Source organism: Aotus nancymaae, unplaced genomic scaffold (genome assembly GCF_030222135.1).
Source record: "Aotus nancymaae isolate 86718 unplaced genomic scaffold, 86718_ANA_hifiasm-v0.15.2.pri h1tg000108l, whole genome shotgun sequence".
In the NCBI taxonomy this organism is placed as follows: domain Eukaryota; kingdom Metazoa; phylum Chordata; class Mammalia; order Primates; family Aotidae; genus Aotus; species Aotus nancymaae.
In genome coordinates this window covers 16,399,793-16,414,631 of record NW_026988523.1, presented here as the reverse complement: position 1 = coordinate 16,414,631, position 14,839 = coordinate 16,399,793, and positions in this window count along the sequence as shown.

Sequence of the window (14,839 nt, the reverse complement as noted above, 5' to 3'; positions counted from 1 at the left end):
CAACATTGTTTTAATGAGTTTACAAAGATTTTTTTTTTTTAGAAAGAACTCAAATCTCTTATATCAATCTTAGCAAAGAACCAACTGAAAGGAGTCAGCAACTCTTAGGGGATGGGCAAGTTTCCTTAGTTAATGCTGTGAATAGAAGTTTTTAAATCATTTATTTATCACAAAAAGTAACCATCTGTTCTTTATGATGGCTCCTATCATTTCTAACTATGTTTTTAAACGAGATTTTTCTGAGAGCTGCTTTGGAATGACAGAGAAGAGTTCTTAGGAAAAATTCACTGGCTGAGGTGACCCAAAACCAGAGGAGTATCTAGATGGAGCATGTCTAGATAATAATAATAACGGGTTTTGAAAAAAATGCCCAAAATATGTTCCAAAATCACCAGAGATTTTTACATCTGATCATCAAATCCTAAAGGAATCTGGGATCCTAGCATGGGAAACTTCCAATCTTGAGAATCAGATAAGCATCTCGACTCTTGGAGGTGATTTAAATACTAAGATAATTTTCACATCCCAAGTTGCATTAGATTCTCATGGGACTAGGTTTTACTATGAGATTTGTGGTTCTTTTTTGAGCCCCTAAATTCAAGATTTAAGCATTGGAGTTCTTGCTGATTTGCTTACTTTTGAAAGAAAGTTTTGAGTAAGTGCAAAGGGGATAAAGTGGAAGAAACACACCACGTCCATTTTAGAAACATAAACACAAGTCAGTTTACATTCACCTCTAAAATATGGAGCATCTATTGTCGGTGCCATCTGTTTATGTTGTAGGATGTGGACATGGGATTTCATTGCATGCATTTTATCTTGATGGATGAGTAGGAATGGAAGGGTGTGTTTAGGGAGTACCATAGGGAAGGTGGAATTAACAGGTGGCCAGGGAAAGCTTGCTAAAAAAAACAAAAACAAAAACAAAAACAAAAACAAAAAAACAGAAAAAGGAGATTGAGGAATATCCTACTAGTAGGGAAGAGAAGGTCTGATCTGTATTGCAAAGAGGACTGGAATGCAAATATAATCCCAGGACATGTCAAAGAAAAGGAAGTAACATGATTTGGCTGTGTCCCCACCCAAATCTCATCTTTAACTGTAGCTCCCACAATTCCCTCATGTCATGGGAGGGACCTGGTGGAAGGCAGTTGCACTATGGGGGCAAGTCTTTTTCATGCTGATCTCATGATAGTGAATAAGTCTCATGAAATCTGATAATTTTATAAAGGGGAGTTCCCCTGCACGCGCTCTCTTGCCTGCCGCCATGTAAGACATGCCTTCACTTTTCTTTTGCCTTCTGCCATGATTGTGAGGCCTCCCCAGTCATGTGGAACTGTGAGTCCATTAAACCTCTTTCCTTTATAAATGACCCAGTCTCGGGTATGTCTTTCTTAGCAGCATGAGAACAGACTAATACAGGAAGTAAAGATGAAAAGTAGGTAACAGTATCGGAGAGAAGCATGGAAATTCCTAAATAAATGAATACAGATCAAATGGAGAAGAGATATTTGTGAATTCAGCTGGAAAATCCTCAAGTAACCCAGGCATAATGTGATAAGGCCTGGCCTGGGGTCTGGGATATGATGAAATAGCGATGGGTACTAGAGATGTTTGGTCTGTTGGTTACCTACCTACATGTTTTTAACCCTTCTCCCCAGCTCTTTCAAGTAGTGCCCCATATTATTGTTTAAGTGTTCACCTTGCCCTCATGCCTCATGTTATGTACCTGGGAAGAAGCTGTTCTCACCCAAAGCTCTATGGATGGGTCCTCATTTGCTTCAGCTGATCAACACATCCAGTGCCTAGCCATGGTCATTGATTTAGAGATGGCTATGTGACCTTTACTGAAATGATTCACAAGAAAAGTATCTCTCCTGGATGGTTTGCTCTGTAGATGTAAAGCCTGAAACAGCTGAGCCACATTGACACGATGGGGGAAGACAGTCTTGGGATGAAAGGCAGAAAAATCCACTCATTGAGGACAATATTGAGCCACTAGATCAACCTTTTCTGAAGTTCAAACAACTCCAGAACTTATCAAATCTGACCTCATCATTAAGTAGCTAGAAACTGGTCACAATGTTGTTGTAGCCCAGAAGGTATTACTAGCATAGTTAACAGTGCAAATTTTACTCCCATATTAGAAAATAATCTCCAACCATATTATTCGGCACATAGGAAATGCTCAATTAAAATGGACCGGGCACGGTGGCTCACGCCTGTAATCCCAGCACTTTGAGAAGCTAAGGTGGGTAGATCATGAGGTCAGGAGTTCAAGACCAGCCTGGCCAAGATGGTGACACCTCATCTCGACTCTACTAAAAACTACAAAAATCAGCCGGCTGCAGTGGCAGGCACCTGTAATCCCTGCTATTCAGGAGGCTGAGGCAGGAGAATTGCCTGAACCCAGGAGGCAGAGGTTGCAGTGAGCTGAGATTGCACCACTGTACTCCAGCCTGGGCAACAGAGTGAGACTCTGTCTAACGTGTATATATATAAATATATATATATGTATATATATAAATATATATATATATATACACACACACAGTTTTTTTTTTCATGCTCTCTGAACACACCCCACTTCTTCCTTCTTCTATATCTTTGTTGAGGCTGCCTTTTCTGTCTGGAATGTTCTCCTTGGTGACTGGCCAACAAAGGTTGTCTTTGAAGACTCAGCTCAAGAGTTTTCTTTGAAGTCTTTCCTGGCTGCTACTGTAAGTAAGAAGAATCTTTTATTTTTTGTAAGAGATGGCATCTCATTTTGGAGCCCAGGCTGGAATGCAGTGGCATGAGTATAGGTCACTGCAGCCTCAAAACTCTTGGGCTTACTGATCTTCCCACCTCAGCCACCTAAGTAGCTAGGACTACAGGCATGTGCCACCAAGCCCAGCTAATTTTAATTATCTTTTTTTTGTAGATATAGGGTCTCACTTTGTTGCCCAGGTTGGTCTCAAACTCCTGGCTTCAAATGATTCTCCAACCCTGGCCTCCCAATGTGCTGGGATTACAGGTGTGAGCCACTGTACCCAACCAGAAGATTCATTTCTCATTTATCACTCCCCCAACATCTGTACAGTCTTCTGCTATGGCATATACCTATTGTGCTTTCTGGTTTACATGTCTATCATTCCTTTTATGCTGAAGATGAGAGAAGATGCCACATTCACCCTGTGTTGTATTTATATTTGTATTGCCAATTGGTTCCATGTTAGGCTCTGCCAAAGGAAGTGCTAGAATGAGGCTGCAAGACTAGAGGAGAAAGAAGAGACATGCTTCTTTTTGGCTTCTGTCTACCTTCTGTTCCCAGAGCATCACTTTAGCAATGCTTCTTTGCCTTCCTGCATCAGAAGCTGAATCAGATCTGCAATTTCTCCACCCCTTACAGAACCAGCATCATTATGCACCCCCCACCCCTAGACAGACACCAGCATGGGCCAGCACCCTCTCCTCAGAGCTGCTTCCCATTGGTGTTACCTCCATGAAATGGCAGAGTTTTCTTATTACATTTTTAGTTACTGAGTTAACTATATCTAGCTAACTATTCTTTATATTACATTTATTCTGTTAAAATAATATTTTTTTTGGTTTCCATCTTTTGACTGAACTCTGAGACATTTGTTGAACCAAAAGGGAAATCCTTTAGCATGGGGATGTCAAATTCCATACTCTATGAAAACACAAATGGATTCTCAAAAATCCAACAGACACAGAGCCATCACATAAAAACTTACCTCCAAAATATTCACTGAATTTGTAATGTCTTAGCAGGTAATGTTATTCAGGACAACTTTATCCTCTAGATCTAAAATATGAAATCTTTGCTTTAGAGAACCCCTGGCTAATTTATGTCAGTCACTTTCTGCAGGGCCTAGGCTAGCTCTGTGTGACTAGTCCCACCCTGAACCAACCACATCTTATGTCTCATTCCAGTCTTGTTGTTACTGGGTCCACTGTCCTGAGCATCAGATTATATTCTCTACAGATCTGCCCTTTCCTCCCTGAGACAGAGCAGCAGCATTTCCACTGTTTCTGTGAATCCCCCAAAGTTCAGTAAATATTATACAAATAAACAATGAAGGAGTGAAGTGAAAAAACAGACAAAGAGAAACACCATTTGCTTTGAGTCACCACATAACATTTGATAAATATAATACAGCTGATTGTGCAACTCACCAGTGTAATGTATGATCCCAGTTTCTCATGAGGACTCCTGTTTTTCTACTGTTATTTGGATCTAGATCTCTTCTAAGTAACATCATTTTAATTTGTATTCATGGTGACAGAGACAGTCATAACAGGAGGAGCACGAGTATAGAGTCAGGGAAGCCTAGGTTTAAATTCTGAATCTGCCACCCACTGCCTGAATATCCTTGGGTAAATTACTTAGCCTCTCAGAGCCTCAGTATCCTTATCTGTAAATTGGAGTTATACTAATAATAAACGTGACTGAGCATTATGTGTCGGACATGTTCTAATTGTCATACATGTGCTCACTAGTTTAATCCTCACAAAAACACTGGAAGATATTTACTATTATTCTCAGTTTGCAGATAAGGAGATCACTCTCAGAGAGGTTAAATAACTTGCCCAAGATCATCCAGAGAGGAACACTTAGGGTCAGGATATAGAGCCAGGCAGTCAGGCTCCAGAACCCAGCTTTGTAATCATATGCTCTACTGCCTCTTTTCTTGTTATGGTGTCCATAACAAGTCTGCTTGAGCTGCCATAACAAAATACCATAGACTGTGTGGCTTAAACAACAGAAGTTTCTTACAGTTCTGGAGGCTGGACGTCCAAAATCAAGATGCCAGCATCATTAGGTTCTAGTGAGGGCTCTCTTCCTGGCTTGCAGACTGCTGCCTTCTTGCTGTGTTCTCACATGGTGGAAAAAGAGAGGGCAGGTGCACAAGCTCTCTGGTATCTCCTCTCGTAAGGACACTATTCTCATCATGTGGAACACCCCTCAACCCCATCATGACTTCATCTAAACCTAATTACCAACTAAAGGCGCCATTTCCAAATACCATCACAATGGGGGTTAGGGCTTCGACATATGAATTTGGGAGGGACACAATTCAGTCTATGGTATGTGGCTATTAGGAATCTCATTCAGTGAGCTAATAAATGCTGAGGGCATGGTCTGTATAAAAGCTGCATAAGGCTGGCATGGTGGCTCATTCCTGTAATCCCAGCACTTTGGGAGGCCAAGGCACATGGATCACTTGAGGTTAGGAGTTTGAGACCAGCTTGGCCAATACGGTGAAACCCCATCTCTACTAAAAATATAATACCAAAAAAATACACACACACACACACACACACACACATATACATATATAGCTGGGCTACTACTACAGAAACTACTCAGAGGCTGAGGCAGGAGAATCACTTGAACCTAGGAGGCAGAGGTTGCAGTGAGCTGAGATCATTCCACTGCACTCCTGGGCAACAGAGTGAGACCCTGCCTCAAACAATCAAATGCGCGCGCACACACACACACACACACACACACACACACACACACCCTACAAAAATGGCAGCTATTCTAGAACCCTACAAGGGAATACAGAAAGACCTTGGATTCAGTAGCTTAAGTTCGAATTAGATTTACCATTGAAATGACCTGGCTGAGCAGACTGTTATTTTTGTGCTGAACAATTTGGCATAAGCCTCTGGCCTCAAATAGTAGCAGAACATTTTCCTGCCATCCTTAGTGGTAAACTTGGTGAAAGGTATTTGGTTCTGTAATGTTTGTTCTGTTGCTAAGGAAAAGGTGATGTAGCCAGATAAAAAGGTGTGAGACAAAAGTGAAGCTATGGAAAGGAGGCATCCTGAGCACACCATCTAAAAGAGATCCATTTACCCTGCTTTATTTTTCTTCCCAGTACCTATCACTACCTCATACATTTATTTATGTATTGCCTGTTCTCCCACAAAAATATAGGCTTACAAGGGCCAGAACTTTATCTATTTGGTTCCCTGCTGTATGATCTTTTCCTGAAACTGTATTTTGCTCAGAGTGAGTCTTCAGTATTTGCTAAACAATGGACAATGTCTTCAACATCAGTTTTTCAGAAAATTCGGAAAGATTCTCCATGTGCTATTGCTCATACCCATTTCTGACTAGAACTGAGCATGTCATCTTAAACTGTAATACAGAGAAAGCGGGTCCAGGGAAGTGTGGAATCAGGGCTCACATTTCCTTGAGCTCTTGAGAATGAGTGCTGTTGTAGAAATGATAGCCAGGCAAGAACTCTCAGAGGAGACATTTGAGGACAGATCGGAATGAAAAGATGGGGGTAAGAGTATTGATGTTACCAGCTTCAATGGGACCCAACTTTGGAAATTCCTTTCATAATTTAGTACCAGGAAAAAAGTTGTCTCTCTCAAAAAATAATGAGAACCAAATAACTCTGTGTTGTACATTTTTTTTTTTTTTTGGCAGCTTGAAAGCTTAGAACCAAACTTAATGCTCTTTAACACTAGTAATACTGGCCTAGCATATAGTTTTAGAATATTGATTTCTTTCTCTCTCTGAAAAAATCTATTTCTATTTTAATAAATTCATTATACATATTTCTTCTATTGAAAATCATCTCAAATTTAGAAAGTGGGATATAAATTTAAATAACTGAAAAAAATAAATAAAAAGCAGTCTTAAAAAAATAAAGAACAGGCCCCGGGCACAGCAGGTCAGTCTGGTGGCCCTGGAAGGATGTCTCCTCTTCCTAGTCCGCTGCATGGCTTGCATTCCTGCCCCTTGCAACCCTACTCTGATCCTATTTCTTGCCCTGGATTGACAGGGAGTGGTCTCATTCAGTACATTCATCTCCTTCCACCTCTTTTGCTGTCTTATGTGCCAACCACACATCCTACAAATCTGATCCTGTGCTCTGCTATTTAGTCTCCTTCGGGCCTCCCCACTGCCCAGCAGAGAAAAAGAAATCCATTCAGATCTATAAATTCTCCAGTCACGTCTCATGTCATGTCCCTCTCCAAATTTATGCCATCATTGTACTAAGCTTCCTGAGGTCCTCAGCCTACCATATTGTTTTATACTTCTGTGATTTTTCAATTTTGTTGGCTTGAAAGGTTTTCCTAATTCTTATAGATCTTGAAAACTCCTCTTTATTCTTCTGATATTTTCAGTTTAATCAGTGTGATTCTGTTTATAAAAAGGGATTGAATGCCTCCTACATGTAATTGTGTCCTGGGGTTATAAGGCTGCCCAGTTTAGCTCTCTGTGAGCTTCTCTTAATTGAATACTTTCTCCCTATATCTTACTTTACATACCCCATATATTCCTTTATTATTTTGCTTCAGTCCACAACATTGGGCAGGGTCTTGCTTAGGTTTACAGTTTATTTCCTCTGCTTAGCGCTGAGCTCATAAAAAGCAGGAGACATCATTCATTTATCTCTTCAGGGTGCGGTTGAGATATGTGTGTGTGATATGTATATATACATACTCTTAAAAAATTGAATAAAGACATGATAAGCAGAAAGAGTTACCAAAAAGGGGTCATCGTGCATGCTAACTAAATATTTGTTTAATGGAAGAGAAAATGAGGTTCAGAAATATCCAGTAACTAGGTAAAGAAAAGGATAAAGTTGTGGTTGAGAGGCATGAGTGATAAGTATACATGAGTGAGAATCATACGTGGTTTGGATGAAGATATAGTGACTGAATCTTTGAATGTGTGTACTTAGGTTGATTCAATAAATATTCCTTGAATACCAGCTATAAACAGGGAATCTGACCTATGTGCTGAGGTTTGAGTTATGCAGTTACTAGCTGCATAACTTTGGGCAAATTCACCTTTTTGAGCCTCCATTTTCTGAATGAAAATTTAAAAACACCCAATTCACAAGTGTTTATGAATTTGAAATGTGACACTTCCTTCCTCTAGAGTACAGAGGTACAATGTACATAGGAAGGACACTATCAGTTCTAATGGCCAAATAAGATATCAAAACTGTGCTCTGGATTTATCTTCAAATCAAAATAAAAAGCCACATTAACTTTTCAAGTAAATATAAAAAATATTTACCAAATTCTCAACTATTTAAGTTGAAATGATCAGTATCTAACTATTTCTGACTTATTAAAGTGATGACATCTTTGATGGTCCAATATTTCAGCTGGTCACAGGATATTCAGAGACAAATTCCTTAGATGTCCTCTGTGCTCGGATCTCTCTCCCCTCAGCCAGCTTGTTCATTTCACCTGGCTCACAGTGCATGATCTGCTTACTTCCAAAAAGGACCTGAGGAGGCTTCACTCCTGTAGCAACAGAGCTATGCAGTTCATTTGGCAATTCATCATGTACTGCCTCGTGACAAATATTCTGTTGCCTTGAACTGCTGTTAGGTAAATCTTGAATTGGTTTCTGCATTTTTGTAGGCCAAAAGTTTTTAACAGGGATAGAACTACCAGGCCACCTTCGAGGGAGAATGGAGAAAGTACCCATCATGTGCTGCAGGACACTGACTTAAGAGGCCTGGTGAGGAGCGTCAAGAGCAATGGGCTGTCACCAGCAGACGGTGGGCCCGAGGAAGAAAAGGACTTGTTCTATTCAACTTCAAGATGGAAAGAAACAGCATCCACAGAGAGAATTTTGAACAAGAGGGTGGAAGATCCCTTGATCTAAAAAGAAATCTGAAGCATGTGGCTGTGCCTCATCTCCATTGAGAAGAAAACAGAGTGGTGTTCGAGAAGCAGAACTGCAGATGGCTGTAAACTGCACTTTCTAGACACTGAGCTACCCAAGAAGTCATGGCATTTCCAAAAGGTTGAAAACAACTGGACTGGAGAATGCTCTACTTCCTTCCCTTGTCTTCTTTCTTTTGTTGTTTGTTTCTAGATGGTTGATTTCTAGGGGCAGAGCTTGTATTCAGTGTGTTCGTGTATCCTCTACAAGGTCTAGCCCAGTGGTAAAATCACTACAGTTACTTAAGATGGGTCTGGCTGGGCGTGGTGGCTCATGCCTGTAATCCCAGCCCTTTGAGAAGCCGAGGTGGGTAGATTATTTGAAGTCAGAGGTTCGAGACCAGCCTGACCCACATGGTGAAACCCCGTCTCTACTAAAAATACAGAAGATTAGCCGGGCGTGGTGGCACATTCCTGTATTACCAGTTACTCAAGAAGCTGAGGCAGGAGAATTGCTTGAACATGGGAGGCAGAGGTTGCAGTAAGCCGAGATCGCACCACTGCACTCCAGCCTGGGCAACAGAGTGAGACTCTGTCTCGGAAAAAAAAAAAAAAAAAAAAAGGTCTGTAGAGGTGATGAACTGGCTCATCCCAGTCCTTCACCTGACCGGGCACAATAACACAAGAAGGGCAGCACATTCTCAGAATTATGAGAGTTATGGATCATCATGTGCCTTGGGTCCCTAATGGGTTCTGCTTTTTGTTTTGTTTTTTTACCACAGAGTCTCTGTCACTCAGGCTGGAGTGCAGTAGTGCACTCCACTGAAGTCTCTTGACTTCTGGGCTCAAGTGATCCTCCTACCTTAGCCTTCTGAGTAAGCTGGGACTACAGGTGTGTGCTACCATGCCTGGCTAATTTTTACTTTTTTTTTTTTTTTTGTGGAGATGGAGTCTCACAATGTTGCCCAGGCTTGTCTTGAACTCCTGGCCTCAAATGATCCTCCCACCCTGGCCTCCCAAAGTGCTGGGATTACAGGCATGAGCCACCATGCCTGGCTTAGTTTTGTATCTAACTTTAGTGTGTGACTTTAAGGGTGTACCTGACAAAGTTGAATATGAAAATCACCATTCATATTTGTGGAGCATGCTTTTTTATACAGTACTCATAGCTCACTGGACCATGCCTCATAGGTAAGATGTGTATTCTCATTCTCATTTTAACGATAACTCAGAGGTTCAGAATGATTAAGGAACTTACCCAAGGCCACACAGTTAGAAAGGGGCTGGCAACCATCGGGGTCTCTGACGTTGGGTAAGTCTCTCCCCATGAACACTCACAGAAAGCCAAGGGGATGGCAGGGTGGGGATGTGAGAGAGGCTGTGGTTTGTCCCCTGGTCCAGTTGCATTTCCAGATGAGTGTTGGGTCGGGCTACTCTGCGCACGCGCCCTTGCTCTCCGCATGAGGCGGGCTGTCGTCTCCCTGGGCCTGGCCCAGGTTACTGCTTCTTCCCTAAAGAGGTATGATAAGTTCAGCTTCTGCCTTCAAATCGATCCCTGCCCACCCGCCACCGGCTCGGTTTTTCCAACCGTCCCGCACGTCTCAAGGGCTACAGAGCAGGGGATGAGAACTTTCGCTGGGCCCAGGAAGCTTCTGGTTGGGCAGGAACGCAAGGCTGCAAGTGACTGCACCTGCGGGGCGGGAAGAGCCGGGCCTGGGGGGCCGCAACCTGGCGGGCAGCATTCTCTCGCGGCTTCATTCCGGTGTCTGAGCTGAGAACCTGCCTCCTAAGCCCTCTGTTTAGCTACTAGCTGCATCCCTGCCTCCTGCGTGGCTGCTGCCGTCGCAAATGGCCCCTGGCTTAGAAATGCTACATATGCTCCTCCTAATTAATATGTGACACGGCGTCTCACAGCCACCGCGGCAGCAGTCTCAGGCTGTCTGTCCTAGACTGAAAGGCAGATGACAAGTAAGCCTTTTTGTCTTTCATATGTCTCTAGACTGTGACATGCCCCAGCGGACAATCCAGGCAGCCATGGGTCTCTCCCTTCAGTAAGAGATGTGGCATATGCCAGGAAAATGAGATGGCTCCCTTTTCATTTCAAAAGCCTGCTTCTTGCCGAGTGTCCAGGCATAGCTACCAGGTGGCTCACTTTGTCTGATGGGCGTACGAAGGTGAGGCATATGTCACAAAGCTGATGCTAGAGCAGTAGCCCTTCTCGGGAGATGACTGGTTACTAAAGATCTGTGCCTCCTGGTCTCAGCTTGACTCTGAATTTATCCTGTAGCCTTGAGCAAGCTGTCAAACTTCTCTCTGTACCTCTGCCTCCTCCAGGGTAAAGTAACAGTTCTGAAGTTTAATAGTCCTGGAGAAGAGTTAATAAAATGAGGTGTGATACACAGAAATAAATATTAATTGAAGCTGACCATGATGATGGTTTTGCAAATATAAAAGTGCTGTAGGAGAAATCTTGTCTGATTCTTCTGAATGATTTCCATAAAGCTAGGCTGGGCTCCCAAATAACATTATGGAATGATTACACAAAAAGACTGTTATTTTCAATGTATCCTTTTAGCTCACACTGCTTTATATTTAGGCAGCTGTCTAAGGGGACACCATCAAAATGCCGTTAGTCACCATAGGGACAAAGGTGTTTGTAAGTGAGGGCATGCCACTAATCTACAGGATCAGTATTGTGGGCTCATCAGCATGGCACACCCAGTAGGATGTCAGAGGAATGGGCTTCATCCCACTGTGGAATGCAGTGCATCAAAAGTGGACCAAGAGCTTCCCACTTTAAGAGTCTGGTAAACTCCAGAGGCTTAATGTCAGATTCAGATGAATTAAGGCAGAACTACGCTCTTTGAGGAGAAACACATATAAGAGGTTCAAAACTCTTTTGACCCCAAGTCTTCTTAAAGTTCAAGAAAGTCTCTTCCCACTGAATTGAAATTAAGGGCTATTTAAATGTCTTATTTCCATGGCGTTCAACAATCCTTGCTTGAGTACTTGCTATGCACTGTGGGCACTCTGGCCTCAACACTGGAGACGTTGCGGGTGAGAAGACACGATGCCTGCATTCAATGAGCTATGGTCCACTCAAGAAGCCAGACAAGAGATAAACAATCTTAGCACAGGGTGTCACATGGTCTGGAGAAGCAAGCCCAGGGTGCTGTGGGAGACAGAGGGGGCATCTGGGTGTGGCTGGAGGAGGACTTCTGCCTAAAGATGGCTCATCAGCTCCTTCTGGGGAAAGAGGCTGATCAGCTCCATGTGGTGAATTTCTATCTCTCTTTCCTGAGCAAGAGGAGACAGAGACCAGGGGGAAAGAGAATTGATTACAATCAGTGATTGTAATGGAAGAAAATTCTGCATATAAACCCACGATGATGTAGAAAGGGGAGAACTGTCTTCTGACAAGACACTTTTAACAAATCTATGGAAGAAAAAAAGTGGATGGAGGAGCGGCATCAGGGAAGCAGGATGAAGCCGAAGCTGCCCAGATGGCCAGAAGGTGGGTGGAGAGAGAGGGAAGGAGGGAGGCTAAGACTGAGAAGTGAGGCTCAGAAAGGCTCTGACGCTGGAACTCAAGTCTAACAGAATTGAGAGCTGGAGTAGGATAGGCTAGAGAACACAGGAGGAGTCATTGAAAGCCTTTGAGAAAAACTCTTGATGGAACCACCCACCCACACCAGTGTATTCAACACCTAAGTGTCCATGTCCAAAATAAGTCAGGGTGTCCTTCAAAGTACTAAGTGGCCCCAGAGAGCAGACCTGCACCTCTGGCACCTAGAAGTCCTTCTGAGTAGAGCACGCTTTCTATTCCATCACCCTAATGCAATGGTTTCCACAGTGAGTGATTTTGCCCCCCAGGACATTTGGGAGTGAGTAGAGAAGACATTTTTGATTGTCTGAGAGGACAACAAACCTGGGGAAGGTGCTACTGGCATGTGGAACACAGAGGCCAGAGGTGCTGCTAAGCATCGTACACCGCAGGGGAGAGACTTGGACAACAAACAAATTATTTAGCCCCAGGAGTCAAACATGCCAAGGTTGAGAAGCTCTAACATAAAGTTCTCCAGTTTACAAACTCCACCCGCACCACTCCAAACAGTACTCCACAACCATTCCAGCAATGTCATGTTTCAGTCATCAAGGATCTACTTAACCAAGTGCCTGGCCCCGCTGGATGCTGTAAGACTGGGATCCCCAACCCCTGGGGCCATGGACTGGTATCTGTTAGGAACCGGGCTGCACAGCAGGAGGTGAGTGTGGGCCAGACAGCATAACCGCCTGAGCTCTGCCTCCTCTCAGATCAGTGCGGCATTAGATTCTCACAGGAGCGTGAACCCTACTGTGAACTGTGCACGCGAGGGATCTCAGTTCATGCTCCTTATGAGAATCTAATGCCTGATGATCTGTCACTGTCTCCTACCACCCCCAGATAGGACCTTCTAGTTGCAGGAAAACAAGCTGGGGGCTCCCACTGATTCTACATTATAGTGAGTTGTATAATTATTTCATTATATATTACAATGTAATAACAATAGAAATAAAGTGCACAATAAATGTAGGGCACTTGAATCATCCCAAAACCATCCCCACACCCCACTGGTCCGCAGAAAAATTGTTTTCCATGAAACTGGTCTCTGGTGCCAAAAAGGTTGGGGAACGCCACTGTAAGAGATACTTTATGGCAGATCCATGACATGGTCATTGGGGACATGGAGAGAGAAAGGGTGTTTCCATGTTGCTTTGAAAAACTTTGAGGTAATGCAATCTAAATTTTAAAAAGAGGAAGAAAAATAAAGCATGTAAATTAGGAAAGAGCAAAGAAACAGCTTCACTGCATGCTATGGGAGGGGAAATGGCCATTCAGGTTTGACCGCAATACCTATGGATGGCCAACAGAGGGCAGATGGGGCAAATGAGCAGGAGAAGGGGAATTTCTACCCTCCATGGAGGCAATTCCAGTAAGAATACATGATCAGAAGTCAGGAGTCAACTGGAATTAAAAGCATGAAATGGAGAAGGCAGTAGCTTACTCATTCCAAGACAATGCAAGTTTCACACAGTTGGGAGTCAAGGCCACAGAAGAACTGGGGAACCCAGGGCACCAAGGCTGAGGGGTGAGGGGCCAGAGTGGGGCATGGGGCTTGGGTGGGGGAGCCTGATCCATTGCCAGGTCCTGTGCTCACCATGCACAGAGGGAATAGGCCTCTGAAACACCTTCAGTGTTTGCCTCCTCCTCCTCTCAGCCTCCACTTTGTTGCTTATAGGCCCAGTGCCTGGTGTGACAATCAGAGAGAGCTGAAGAGCCTCCCTGCAGGGCATGCAGTGATGTGGGTGCATTTGGAAGAGGTAGATCCTGCTGGTGGGAAAAGATGAAACCTGGCCTTGGTGGGTAGCAGGCTATCCTATATGTGAGTTTCTGCCAACTAGTTCCATGGGGGCCCTGCAAACCCAGCATCACATTCTTGTGGGTTTTGATTGCATAAATCTCCTTGAAAAGTCATTCTACAGGCACTTCTTGTTTTGTCAAAATAAAGTGTATTAGGGTTCTCTAGAGGGACAGAACTAATAGAATAGATGTATATATGAAGGGGAGTTTATTATGGAGTATTAACTCCATAATCACAAGGCGAAGTCCCACAATAGGCCATCTGCAAGGTGAGGAGCAAGGAAATTAGTCCAAGTCCCAAAACCTCAAAGGTAGGGAAGCCGACAGTGTAGTCTTCAGTCTGTGGCCAAAGACCTGAGAGCCCCTGGAAAACCACTAGTGTAAGTTCAAGAGTCCAAAACCTGAAGAACTTGGAGTTTGATGTTCCAGGACAGGAAGCTTCCAGCATGGGAGAAAGAGGATGGCCAGAAGACTCAGCAAGTCTGCTTTATTCTAGCCATGCTGGCAACTGATTAGATGGTGCCCACCCACATTGAGGGTGGGGCTGTCTCTCCTAGTCCACTGACTCAAACGTTAATCTCCCTTGGCAACACGCTCACAGACACACCTAGGAACAATATTTTGCATCCTTCAATCCAATCAAGTTGACAATATTAACCATCAAAGAACAGTTAAAACATCTCTAGAGGAGTTTTCAGGGAAGACCTGGAAATATTCTGGTGTCCAATAAAGGTAAAATTCTCATCAAAATCAACACACAGGGCCATCTTCCCATGTTCGTTT